The 14,832-nt window shown below is 45.1% G+C and overlaps 1 protein-coding gene across 4 annotated transcripts in view; it reads left to right on the forward strand.

The window, feature by feature from the left end:
* LOC126162742 (pre-mRNA 3'-end-processing factor FIP1) overlaps window positions 1-14,832 on the forward strand; it is a 96,316-nt gene that overhangs the window by 60,849 nt on the left and 20,635 nt on the right. The window lies entirely within an intron of this gene.

A 14,832-nucleotide genomic window follows, 5' to 3' on the forward strand; every position in this document is an offset into this window, starting at 1 on the left:
GTGACAGACTCCTGTAACCTCGTTAGGCAGTATTTGTAGTATGCTTATGTGACAGTTTGCTCCTTACAGCCAAAATCTTTCAGCATGACACCATGGCATTCCCAAAAAATGGTCAAGTCACCTTGCTTCATGATAGTTGAGTATTTGCCTATATAAATGGCAATTAATCTACTTTTTCACTGCTTTCTTTGCTCTTTCACCTTGGGGGTCATAGCACTTGGGGGCATAGCTCTCATCAGTGGTGGTAGGCAGCTAAATAAGTCATCTGGCTTGATCTGACTCAGCTGCAACATTTGTGCTGCTGCCTCAGTTCAGCAGACTCTTTGAGTGTGGGTGAGCAGTTGTGAAACTAAGTGGACAGCAAACTTCGTCATTTCCAGAGTCCCGTGCAAGACTTGCAGGACTTTTCACATTTCCCAGTATCACCTCAATTTGTATACACACCAGAGCACCAGAAAGTCTTTCTATTGCCGGCTCTTCACCTAGGGATGGTCTCCCACTTTGTTCTTTGTCATTCAGACTAATTTGACCACACTAGAAGTGCCTGTGCCACCTAACCACTGCATTATGTGAGAGCCTGGTAAATGCCACGCAAGGTAGCCTCACGGTCTGAGGCGTCTTGTCGCAGTGCGCGCGGCTCCCTGCATTGGAGGTTTGAATCCTCCCTCGGGCAGAAGTGTTTGTGTTGTTCTTAGCGTAAGTGAGTTTAAGTTAGATTAAGCAGTATGTAAGCCTAGGGACCGATGACCTCAGCAGTTTGGTCCCATAGGAACTTACCATAAATTTCCAAAATTTCCTGGTAAATTTTGTGTGTTGAGCCCCCTTCCATTTTTTACAAGTGAAGTACGGCTTATATATATTTAACATGCACAAAAATGATTGGAAGAGTTTTCTCTATGGCGTTAAACAACATTTCTCAAATGATCTTTCACTTTTATTAGTTTATAAGGAAAAGTATCTTAAATATGCAGGGAGTGTTGGCAGTGGCAGATAATTTCAGAAATTGAAAATGGTTCAGCCACCAGGAAACTTGTTCTTATAACGGCATCAGAGGCAACGGGAAGGGGGAAAAATCATTCAACTCAAATTTCACAACTTACCTGATGAATTAGCACCCATATTGTCACATCAACAGTAGACCATTGTGTTTACCAAGAAAGAGAGAAATTGTGAAAAGTAGCATTATACAGTGATTCTGCCGTCCACAAAGACTATAATTATGGGAGGAAAGGAAGTGTTGGAAAAATCATCTTAAGTAAGAATGTTCAAATCACAAAGGTATTTGGATTCCATACGACAAACTAACAATAAATCATGATTTTTGAAAGCTGTATAAGTCCAGCAATGAGATTACATTATGTGACTAGTTTTGGAATTAAATATCCTGTGTATTGGAAGGAACCTAGAAAAGTGTGTACTAAAACGTGTTTTAGAGAACGTGAAATGCATGGCAGGGAGTACAAAATAGCAGAAATAGGAATGTAAATTGTCGAAGAGAAAATGGTTAGTGGGAGTTGGCTATTCTGCTAAGTTAGAAAGATACTATTGGACATTTCATGTTGTACACATAGGGGCAATGGAACACTAATACAATAAACAAAAAGAATGAGCTAGAAGGGATAATTCCACTACATGATTGTTTCAGTTTGTGTAGGTACAAAAATCCAAGTACTTCACCATAAATCATGACTAACTTTCAACGAAAAAAATACTAGAGCAAATAGAAATGTGGTACAGGAAATGAGGTTTGCTGTTAAAAGGTACTTCTGTAACACAAATGAAAGTGAAAAGTGGATGACAGTAATTTTTTTGAGTATGTATTTAGCAAACTGTAGGCTTTTAAAAGATGTACACTCCTGGAAATTGAAATAAGAACACCGTGAATTCATTGTCCCAGGAAGGGGAAACTTTATTGACACATTCCTGGGGTCAGATACATCACATGATCACACTGACAGAACCACAGGCACATAGACACAGGCAACAGAGCATGCACAATGTCGGAACTAGTACAGTGTATATCCACCTTTCGCAGCAATGCAGGCTGCTATTCTCCCATGGAGACGATCGTAGAGATGCTGGATGTAGTCCTGTGGAACGGCTTGCCATGCCATTTCCACCTGGCGCCTCAGTTGGACCAGCGTTCGTGCTGGACGTGCAGACCACGTGAGACGACGCTTCATCCAGTCCCAAACATGCTCAATGGGGGACAGATCCGGAGATCTTGCTGGCCAGGGTAGTTGACTTACACCTTCTAGAGCACGTTGGGTGGCACGGGATACATGCGGACGTGCATTGTCCTGTTGGAACAGCAAGTTCCCTTGCCGGTCTAGGAATGGTAGAACGATGGGTTCGATGACGGTTTCGATGTACCGCGCACTATGCAGTGTCCCCTCGACGATCGCCAGTGGTGTACGGCCAGTGTAGGAGATCGCTCCCCACACCATGATGCTGGGTGTTGGCCCTGTGTGCCTCGGTCGTATGCAGTCCTGATTGTGGCGCTCACCTGCACGGCGCCAAACACGCATACGACCATCATTGGCACCAAGGCAGAAGCGACTCTCATCGCTGAAGACGACACGTCTCCATTCGTCCCTCCATTCACGCCTGTCGCGACACCACTGGAGGCGGGCTGCACGATGTTGGGGCGTGAGCGGAAGACGGCCTAACGGTGTGCGGGACCGTAGCCCAGCTTCATGGAGACGGTTGCGAATGGTCCTCGCCGATACCCCAGGAGCAACAGTGTCCCTAATTTGCTGGGAAGTGGCGGTGCGGTCCCCTACGGCACTGCGTAGGATCCTACGGTCTTGGCGTGCATCCGTGCGTCGCTGCGGTCCGGTCCCAGGTCGACGGGCACGTGCACCTTCCGCCGACCACTGGCAACAACATCGATGTACTGTGGAGACCTCATGCCCCACGTGTTGAGCAATTCGGCGGTACGTCCACCCGGCCTCCCACATGCCCACTATACGCCCTCGCTCAAAGTCCGTCAACTGCACATACGGTTCACGTCCACGCTGTCGCGGCATGCTACCAGTGTTAAAGACTGCGATGGAGCTCCGTATGCCACGGCAAACTGGCTGACACTGACGGCGGCGGTGCACAAATGCTGCGCAGCTAGTGCCATTCGACGGCCAACACCGCGGTTCCTGGTGTGTCCGCTGTGCCGTGCGTGTGATCATTGCTTGTACAGCCCTCTCGCAGTGTCCGGAGCAAGTATGGTGGGTCTGACACACCGGTGTCAATGTGTTCTTTTTTCCATTTCCAGGAGTGTATATGTTACCAAAATGGTGTCCAAAAGAACAGACACCATTTTGATCCTGTGGCTATTATGAATCAAGACAAGAGAATGAATGACATTTACCTGCTAGTGGCTCATGATTTCCATCAATGGGGAAAGTTAAAGATTGTGCCATTCCGAAATTCAAACCCCAGGTCCCCTGCTAACTAGGCAGATGTTTCTCCACTAAGCCATCCAAACCTAGTGATCATCACAGCTGCACATACAACCCTGGCATGCCTCCCATGAGGCCCAATTTATCCACTAATTCATATACTACTGACTTAGTGCCCATGCCCATTATTCTCATTACTCACAACGTTTCGCCAATTCCTGTAAGAATTAGTGAGAGGTGTGCACCTGCACTAAAGGGATCATTGGCCACCATCGCCTTGATTGTATACGTGTTGTCTGTTTTTTCAGACATGCCCACAAGAAGCCAAATGTCATTAATTCCTCTGTCTGTTGATTCATAATGGCTGCAGGATCAAAATGGCATCTGTTCTTTCAGACTTGTGCAATAGAACAGACACCACATATATAATTAAGGTGAGGCTAGTCAGTGATCACTTCAGTGCAGATGTCCATCACCAAACTTTTGCGGGAATGGGCTAAACGCAATGAGTAGTGAGGATAATGGACAGTTGTATTACACCAGTAGTGTTTGAATTAGTTGGAAATTTTGTCTGTGGGAGGCATGGTAGGGTAGTCAATGCAGATGCAATGATCACTGTGTCTGTATGACTTAGTAGTCAGAGCATCTTCCTAGTGAGCAGGAGAGCTTGATTTGAATCCCGACCTGGTACAAATTTTCGACTTTCCCCATTGATGTATATCAGTGCCCACTAGCAGCTAACTGTCATTAATTCCTTTGTGAGTATCAAAAGATTTATTTGTGTGTTTTACCAATGGTACATCTGCAAGTTATACCACTTACGAGTTACCATTATACAGATGAGCTACACAATTCATAAAATACATGAATAAATGCTTTTCAGCTTTATTTTGCCTTCTCCATGTATATTCAAATAAATAAGTCAAACAATTCTTTGCACAGCCTTGGTCCTTGTAAGATTTTTTTAATAGCAGCCCATGTTTCTTCAGTGCTGTTTGTCTGTGCTCCTGTAGTTGGGATTTTGATATGGAGGCTGTGGTTTGTGGAGAAGTGCTTGGAATCCATCATTTAGGCACTTGTATGAACCAAAACATTTAGACACTATAATTGTCCCAGGTAAGATATTTTCTCATATCATGTCCAAAAGTACCTCCATCGAGTTTTCTTTGACAAAACGTAGTAAACACTTATCCGTGGCACTTTCAATAGCACCAAATACCCACAGTCATGTTGCACTATTTCTTCTCCCAAATTTTCTTGCCCCCAGGGGACTCGGCTCTTCTGTGAGTTTGTGCGTGATGCACTCCTGGCCCCAAGCTTTTCTGGCCCTCGCTTTCTTCCCGGGCTGTGTTCCCTTTCCTTTACCCCTCCCCCCTGTCCTCACTCCTTCCCCTCTGCTCCTGCCTTCCCCTCTCTTGGTGTCGTTGCATACATCAGCCTGGCTGTCTTTCTGGTTTCTGCTGTCTCATGTGGTTTTGTTCCTCTTGTTTTCTCTTCAGCTTTCCTTTGGCTCCCCTTTGGGGTTTGATCTCCCCTTCTAAATTTTGTCCCGGTAGTGTGAGCCAACTGGAGAACACCACCTGACATAGCATCTTCAGTGAGTGGCCCTACCACGTATTCCATCTTTTTCTTGATGCCATTGTCCTTTAACAGTTCATAAACAGCACAGTAGCCAACCTGTGTGTTGGGGTTGTTATGTACCCTTTTGGTTGATTGCCCTAAGAACACAGGGATTACACTTCTGATATCTGATCTGTTAACTTCCCGTATATGTCTAAGAGCGGTTACTTGTCACTCTCTAGCATTGGAACTCACAGCAGCAGCAGCAGCAGCAGCAGCCACCACCATGCCAGACGGCCCTTGCTGTGGTTGTGTGGTGCCCAGGGGGAGACCGCAGATTGGAGTAGGTGGTATCAGGATGTGCGCTTTGTGTATGAAACACATTAAGCTTCAAAAAGCTGGCCATTCTTCTCTGGCCATATCTCTAGTTGACAATGGAATTTCAGTGCTGCTTCCTATGCCCCTGTGACCTTCCCTTCCCTGACTACCCCTTGGGAGGAGGGCCAGGCTTACTGGCTTAGGGTGAAATCCTTTCCCCACTGCCTGATCTGCAACAGGACTGTAGGGTCACTTTCGCCACCACAAAGCCATTATTTTTTGTGGAAACTATCAAAGTCAATTTTGGTGAAGTATACTCTCTGAATATGGGGCAGTCGGGCTTGCAGTGGACAGCTTCTCCATGAGGAGAGGCCTTTTGTTCTGCCACCCACCTGCGTTAATTATCAAGACCGTCACCCTGCACCATCACTGGATTACCCGGTTTATAAGAACAGAAAGAAGATACAGGATTATAAGTCCATTGATCACTCATCCTATGCTGAGACTTATTGGAAGTATGACAGTCCTACCCTGTGTCTGTGACTTCTAACTTTGTCGCTGTTACGTACCTTCCCCCTCCTCCTTCCCTCTTCTCTCAACCCTCTCCTCTCCCACTCCCCTGCAGTTCTGACACCTTCCTCTCCAGGTGCCACTCTCCGTACCCATCCAGAGAAGTGTCCCATTTCTTTGTTGCCACCTTCCACAGATGGAGCCCCACCTTGTGCCCTTTCTGCCACAAAAAGTCGGCCACATGACCCACAGTATGTGCACCTCAAGGTTGCCTATGCTCTCGCTATCTTTCACTGGGCCCTGTCCCCTCAATCTATTAAAGAGGATGAGGAGAAGAAGAAGAAACATAAGTCCCACAACAAGCCCCCCTGCCCCCTCACAGCCTAAGTCTGACCTCTTTGTTTATGGGTGTCACGCTGTCCTAGTTGGTGATGGATGGTGACCCAGCAGCATGACTGGCTTCCACCTACTCATTTCCCATTTGGATCCCCATTTCGTGCTTATTCAGTGGAATTGTAATGGATGCTACTATTGCCTTCCAAAGTTGCAGTTATTTCCTTTTACCCCGCAGATTGTATTGTTATCCAAGAATGTCATTTTACTTGTACTCACTCACCGGGCCTTAGTGGTTCCTCGCTTTGTCAGAACCAGGTTGGCCCTTTGAGGGCTTCCAGTGGTGTTTGCACATTGGTGCTTGTCAACATTGTTTGTTCATGGATCCCCCTTCATACCATATTGGAAGCAATTGCTGTTCAGGTGGACTTGTACTCTGCAGTCACGGTTTGCAGTCTCCATCTTCCTCCCGACAGGCCACCTGCCCTAACTGCCCTCCTTCAGGAGCTTCCCCCTCCCTCCCTCCCTCCCTCCCTTTCACCTCCTTGGTGATTTGAATACCTTTCACCCCCTTGGTGATTGAATACCTTTCACCCCTTGTGGGGCAGTGCTTTTTATCTAATCAGGGTTTCCTCATGGACAATTTTCTTGTGGACCTCGACCCTTGCTTACACTAGTTGTGCATGATGACCTCTGCAATAGTGACCACTTGCCATTGATTCTCTCATCCCCATCCCACCATCCAATGGTCAGGTTGTCCTGCTGGGCTTTCCATCACATTGGTTTTCCTCTATATATCTATCAGAACATATCAAGTTGTGCTGATGAAGTTTTCCGTGACCCGTCCGACACAATTGTTTGCGCCACCGGCATTGCTGCCCCCTTCTCGATGGGTCCCTTTTGTCCCCAGGCAGTCCTAAAGTAGAACCCAGCTATTCACATCACCATCCATTATCGCCACTGAGCCTTGCAATACCTTAAGGGGCATGCATCCTCTGCCATTCTTATTACCTTTAAACACCTTCACACCAAAGCTCATTACTTAAACAAACCGAGCAAGTGGGTATGTTGGGAATGCTTTGTCTCCTCCTTAGGTTCTTCTTTCCTATCATCACAGGTGTGTGCTACACTCTGCATCCTCCTATATTAACCAATGTTCATTTGCCATCATGGGCCCTGCCCTCCTGGGTGGCCTTTTTTATGGGTCCATCAGTTCTTGCAGAACACCTTGCAATGGCAGCAGTTTCCTATCCATGTGCCTTCTTCCTCCATAAACTGTGGGCTGATGCTTCCCACATACAGGGTGATAATAATTAAAGTTAAACTTTCAAACCGCTGTAGAAATAACACCACTGGTCAGAATGACATCAAATTGCAATGGAATATGATCGGAGAAGGGAGAAAATGGATGGCAGAAGAAAAATAAATAGTTACAAAATGTAGCAATAGATAACTCTGTAAGCATCATAATTTTATAGTGGTTGACGAGAAATTACAAATGAATCATACAACAATGCCTAAAGTGTACATTTGAACAAGCTGTACTACTCATTGTGCATAGGTGTACAGGTGTGATACTGTTAGTTACGTAAGCAAGGCCATATCGCATCAGATGGGATAAATCGGTTTTTAATTACCCTGAGGCCAAAAGTTGCATAAAAAGCATCAATCAAAATCAGATCAGATTACTAATTTCCATGTGACTGGTGCAAAAAGTTCAGTATGCTGTCCACCGTTTTCTGCAACTAGTTGAAATTGAGAAACAGCGTGTTCCAGAAGTGACCGAAGTGTTTCCGGGATCACGTTCAGAATGTGTTGCACAATGCATACCTTCAATGCAGCTAAGTTTCCAGTCAGAACACTGGACACAACATCTTTCAGGTAGCCCCACAGCCAGAAGTCACACAGATTAAGATCAGGTGATCGGGATGGCCAGGCTGTAGGGAAATGGTGGTTGATGATACTAGCATTTCTGAAATGGCGCTTCAGCAGCTGCTTAACTGGATTTGCAGTGTGCTGAAGTGCTCCATCTGGCATAAAAATGACCCCATCCACGCTGTTGGAGAACTGGAATGACGTGGTTGGGCTAAAGACACTCACAGCACTTACCAGTGACGGTACAGGTAATGGGACCAGAAGCAGCTTTCTCTTCGAAAAAATATGGCCCTATGATAAACGATGTCGTAAACCTGCACCACACAGTGACCTTTTCAGGATGAAGTGGTACTGGTTGATTTGTGTGTGGATTTTCTGTTGCCCATATTCGACAAATCTGTGTATTGACATATCCTGTCAGATGGAAGTCGGCTTCGTCTGTCCACAAAATCTTCCACGGCCAATCATTGTCCACTTCCATGCGAGCAAGAAATTCTAAAGCAAAGGTGTCTCTTGCTGGCAGGTCAACAGGAAGCAACTCGTGCAAATGGGTTATTTTGAATGGATTGCAAAGAAGGATGTTTCGTAGGATTTTACGCACCGTGCTCACGGGTATGTCCAATGTTCGGGCAATTCTCTGTGCCCAGAATGAGATTTTCACTCTGCAGCGGAGTGTGCGCTGATATGAAACTTCCTGGCAGATTAAAACTGTGTGCCCGACCGAGACTCGAACTCGGGACCTTTGCCTTTCGCGGGCAAGTGCTCTACCAACTGAGCTACCGAAGCACGACTCACGCCCGGTACTCACAGCTTTACTTCTGCCAGTACCTCGTCTCCTACCTTCCAAACTTTACAGAAGCTCTCCTGCGAACCTGCAGAACTAGCACTCCTGAAAGAAAGGATATTGCGGAGACATGGCTTAGCCACAGCCTGGGGGATGTTTCCAGAATGAGATTTTCACTCTGCAGCGGAGTGTGCGCTGATATGAAACTTCCTGGCAGATTAAAACTGTGTGCCCGACCGAGACTCGAACTCGGGACCTTTGCCTTTCGCGGGCAAGTGCTCTACCAACTGAGCTACCGAAGCACGACTCACGCCCGGTACTCACAGCTTTACTTCTGCCAGTACCTCGTCTCCTACCTTCCAAACTTTACAGAAGCTCTCCTGCGCTACACATTTGCGCACCACCACTCATCTCCTCCTGCATTGCTGTGGCCGTTGCTTCCACTGATGTCGAATAAATTCATTTCCTCCCTCTGCCAGGTTGCACACCAAAAGAACCAGTCTTTTTGAATTTCTGAATCATTTTCTCCAGACCCACGGCAGTCATCGGATGAAGGCCCCTTTTTTTTATTATTATTATTATTAAAACTCTTTAGTGTCCGGAATTTCTGCAGAGTGACGTGCACAGTCATCATTCTTGTAATGCAGCTTTACAAGCAGAGCGCGATCCTCCATTGAGACAATCATGATGAATGTCACAGACACGAAAGGAGGAAAAGGCATGTACCCAGTGTGTTTATACGAACTTCAGTGGGTTGTGTGCAGGACAGGTGTTTTCATTTACGTATCCTGACACATACAGCGCCATCTATTGATCAATTTTCACACTTTTTTTTCTTCTGCCATAAGTTTCTCCTCATGTTTGATAATATTCTGTTGCAATTTGACAGCATTCTGACCAGTGGTGTTATTTCTACAGCGTTTTGAAAGTTTAACTTTAATTATAATCACCCTGTATGTTTTAGCCCTTGTCAAGCAGAATCCTACAGTGAACTTTTGACTGAATGGGAACTCCTTCTGCCCCTCCCCTCTTCCCACTATTCAGCCCATGGCCTCGATTCAATCCATAAACAATTGCTTCAACACCTCAATCATCCACAACAACAATATCTTCTCCAGATATTTAACCTTATTTTGCTCCAACATGTTTTCCCTCTCAGTGGAGGGACTGTATTGTTGTTTCTGTCATTAAGCCCAGTAACGATCCGTTGATCCTCTGTAGTTACCATCCGATCAGTCTCACCAGTGTCCCCTGCAGGTTATTTGAATGGGTCATGGTTTGTTGGCTCTTCGAATCTCAGGACTTTTTGTTGCCCCTACCAGAGTAGCTTTTGGGTGGAACGGTCTCCAATTGATCATCTGCCTCAATTGGAAACTGCAGTTTGGTAGACCTTTTGTCAGCACTGCACCTTGTCACAAATTTCTTCAATCTTCCTAAGGCCTATGAGACGACTTGGGACTTGGTGCCATCACATCTTACACTTATCGAGTGTGGTCTTTCGATCTCCCTCTTCATTTTTATTCACCAGTTTCTGTCATTCCACAATCAGCTCCCCTCAGGCCCAAGAGTATGGTGTTCCACAGGGCTCTGTATTATGTATCCTTCTTTTCCTCATTGTGTTAATGGGCTTGTGGACTCTGTTGAACCATTGGTCATTCCTGTTCTGTATGTGGATGAGTTCTATATCTGGGCTAGTTCCCACTTGGTGACCTCTGTGGAATAACAGTTCCAGCATGCCATCAGCTGCAGTTCTGCCTGGACTCATGGTTTTTTTGATTCTGCCCCCTTAAATCGCAGGTAGTGAATTCCTGTTGCCTTACTACTGTCCATTACAGTCCAGAGCTCAATCTCAATGCCAAGCACCTGACTGGTGCCCCATTTCCATTTCTTGGGTCTACCATTTGACAAAGAGCTTTTCAGGAATGGTTTTAAATTAGATTTGAAACTTGCTTCACTACCTGTCAGACATTTTATGTTATTGGACAAATGATCAAAAATTGTTGTTATTGTTGTTGTATATCAAACTCCTTCTGAGCAACTAACACCTTTAACACTGGGTTATAAAGGTCATTTTTTCCTGTAGTGTTGTACGTACACATGTCACTATTTGTCTCAAATTGTGACGGACTATTTATGATGCTGAAAATTATTCAGTGCGATATTATTGCGTGGAAATACGCAAAATATGTCAGGAGGTTGATATATTTGTTTTCAAGATTAGCAATTATACAGAGAGCAAAAGTAGCTGAACTTAATTATTTGAGGAGATCAGTAATATTATTCTTCCAGTTTAGGTTTTATCAATATGTACACCAAAAAATTTGGAGCATTCTACCCTACTTACTGATTCCTTATCATGCGCTACTTCAATTGATGGTATGGCTCTATATGTTATACAGAATTGAATGTAGTGTGTTTTTTGAAAATTTAGGGAGAGTCCGTTTCCAGAGAACCTCTTAATTATTCTTTGGAAAATATGATTTACTAACCATAGCTATGGCATAGGAAAGCAGGAGCTGGGATCAAACAACCAAAGGGGGGGAGGGGAGGGGGGAGGAGCCCAGAGTCAACCACAAGACTACTGACAGAGGGCAAAACAGATATCTCCACTGGATCCAAAAGGAGCAGTGTGGAAGGGACAGTTGAGTCATAAAGCAAAACTGGTATCTTTTGCAAACAATACTATTGTTGACATCTTCAACTTTTGTAGTCCTGTCTTCCTCAGTTGTGTGTAATATTACGGTATATTGATAAATTTTACTTATGGACCGTCTGACAGTAACTGAATAAAACACAATTTTTAGTGCCATACGCGTTTCGCCTTTATTTTCTGCAAAGCATCATCAGTGGCAGGTTGCATGGACAATTTCTTACATATTGCGCTCCTGTTGCATTTTTGGTGTTGTTCTTCTTCTTCTTATGAACGCCAATTTGCGGTTTTTTTCCACATTCCACAGCACTGAACGCTTGTTTTAAACCATAGCCCTGACCTTCTCTGGGAGGGTCTAGACAAAGGTGCTGGTATCAATGCAACTTCCCTTACAGCATTTCTGAACAAGCTGAACAAAATTAATGCTCCCCCATTCCAGATTGGCCTGTAGCTCCTTATGAGTATGGAGGATGCCTCCCTGAACCTTATTCAAAGACTGGTGAGGAGTACTGGACAATGGGATGTTGCCAAGATGGTCACAGGCACAAAGGGCTGCAGACTCGATGGTGGAAGTAGTTTTGATCAACAGCAAGCCCGACTGCCCCATACTCAGAGAGTATACTTCACCAAAATTGACTTTGATAGTTTCCACAAATAACAATGGCTTTGTGGTGGCGAAAGTGACCCTTCAGTCCTGTTGTAGATCAGGCAGTGGGGAAAGGATTTCTCCCTAAGCCAGTAAGCCTGGCCCTCCTCCCAAGGGGTAGTCAGGGAAGGGAAGGTCACAGGGGCATAGGAAGCAGCACTGAAATTCCATTGTCAACTAGAGATATGGCCAGAGAAGAATGGCCAGCTTTTTGAAGCTTAATGTGTTTCATACACAAAGCGCACATCCTGATACCACCTACTCCAATCTGCGGTCTCCCCCTGGGCACCACACAACCACAGCAAGGGCCGTCTGGCATGGTGGTGGCTGCTGCTGCTGCTGCTGCTGCTGCTGTGAGTTCCAATGCTAGAGAGTGACAAGTAACCGCTCTTAGACATATACGGGAAGTTAACAGATCAGATATCAGAAGTGTAATCCCTGTGTTCTTAGGGCAATCAACCAAAAGGGTACATAACAACCCCAACACACAGGTTGGCTACTGTGCTGTTTATGAACTGTTAAAGGACAATGGCATCAAGAAAAAGATGGAATACGTGGTAGGGCCACTCACTGAAGATGCTATGTCAGGTGGTGTTCTCCAGTTGGCTCACACTACCGGGACAAAATTTAGAAGGGGAGATCAAACCCCAAAGGGGAGCCAAAGGAAAGCTGAAGAGAAAACAAGAGGAACAAAACCACATGAGACAGCAGAAACCAGAAAGACAGCCAGGCTGATGTATGCAACGACACCAAGAGAGGGGAAGGCAGGAGCAGAGGGGAAGGAGTGAGGACAGGGGGGAGGGGTAAAGGAAAGGGAACACAGCCCGGGAAGAAAGCGAGGGCCAGAAAAGCTTGGGGCCAGGAGTGCATCACGCACAAACTCACAGAAGAGCCGAGTCCCCTGGGGGCAAGAAAATTTGGGAGAAGAAATAGTGCAACATGACTGTGGGTATTTGGTGCTATTGAAAGTGCCACGGATAAGTGTTTACTACGTTTTGTCAAAGAAAACTCGATGGAGGTACTTTTGGACATGATATGAGAAAATATCTTACCTGGGACAATTATAGTGTCTAAATGTTTTGGTTCATACAAGTGCCTAAATGATGGATTCCAAGCACTTCTCCACAAACCACAGCCTCCATATCAAAATCCCAACTACAGGAGCACAGACAAACAGCACTGAAGAAACATGGGCTGCTATTAAAAAAATCTTACAAGGACCAAGGCTGTGCAAAGAATTGTTTGACTTATTTATTTGAATATACATGGAGAAGGCAAAATAAAGCTGAAAAGCATTTATTCATGTATTTTATGAATTGTGTAGCTCATCTGTATAATGGTAACTCGTAAGTGGTATAACTTGCAGATGTACCATTGGTAAAACACACAAATAAATCTTTTGATACTCACAAAGGAATTAATGACAGTTAGCTGCTAGTGGGCACTGATATACATCAATGGGGAAAGTCGAAAATTTGTACCAGGTCGGGATTCAAATCAAGCTCTCCTGCTCACTAGGAAGATGCTCTGACTACTAAGTCATACAGACACAGTGATCATTGCATCTGCATTGACTACCCTACCATGCCTCCCACAGACAAAATTTCCAACTAATTCAAACACTACTGGTGTAATACAACTGTCCATTATCCTCACTACTCATTGCGTTTAGCCCATTCCCGCAAAAGTTTGGTGATGGACATCTGCACTGAAGTGATCACTGACTAGCCTCACCTTAATTATATATGTGGTGTCTGTTCTATTGCACATGTCTGAAAGAACAGATGCCATTTTGATCCTGCAGCCATTATGAATCAACAGACAGAGGAATTAATGACATTTGGCTTCTTGTGGGCATGTCTGAAAAAACAGACAACACGTATACAATCAAGGCGATGGTGGCCAATGATCCCTTTAGTGCAGGTGCACACCTCTCACTAATTCTTACAGGAATTGGCGAAACGTTGTGAGTAATGAGAATGATGGGCATGGACACTAAGTCAGTAGTATATGAATTAGTGGATAAATTGGGCCTCATGGGAGGCATGCCAGGGTTGTCTGTGCAGCTGTGATGATCACTAGGTCTGGATGGCTTACATCTACATCTATATTTATACTCCGCAAGCCACCCAACGGTGTGTGGCGGAGGGCACTTTATGCGCCACTGTCATTACCTTCCTTTCCTGTTCCAGTCGCGTATGGTTCGCGGGAAGAACGACTGTCTGAAAGTCTCCGTGCGCGCTCTAATCTCTCTAATTTTACATTCGTGATCTCTTTGGGAGGTATAAGTAGGGGGAAGCAATATATTTAATATCTCACCCAGAAACGCATCTTCTCGAAACCTGGACAGCAATCTACACCGCGATGCAGAGTGCCTCTCTTGCAGAGTCTGCCACTTGAGTTTGCTAAACATCTCCGTAACACTATCACGCTTACCAAATAACCCTGTGACGAAACGCGCCGCTCTTCTTTGGATCTTCTCTATCTCCTCTGTCAACCCAACCTGGTATGGATCCCACACTGATGAGCAAAACTCAAGTATAGGTCGAACGAGTGTTTTGCAAGCCACCTCCTTTGTTTATGGACTACATTTTCTAAGGACTCTCCCAATGAATCTCAACCTGGCACCCACCTGACCAACAATTAATTTTATATGATAATTCCACTTCAAATCATTCCGCACGCATACTCCCAGATATTTTACAGAAGTAACTGCTACCAGTGTTTGTTCCGCTATCATATAATGATACAATAAACGATC

Source organism: Schistocerca cancellata, chromosome 2 (genome assembly GCF_023864275.1).
Source record: "Schistocerca cancellata isolate TAMUIC-IGC-003103 chromosome 2, iqSchCanc2.1, whole genome shotgun sequence".
NCBI classification, from domain to species: Eukaryota; Metazoa; Arthropoda; class Insecta; order Orthoptera; family Acrididae; genus Schistocerca; species Schistocerca cancellata.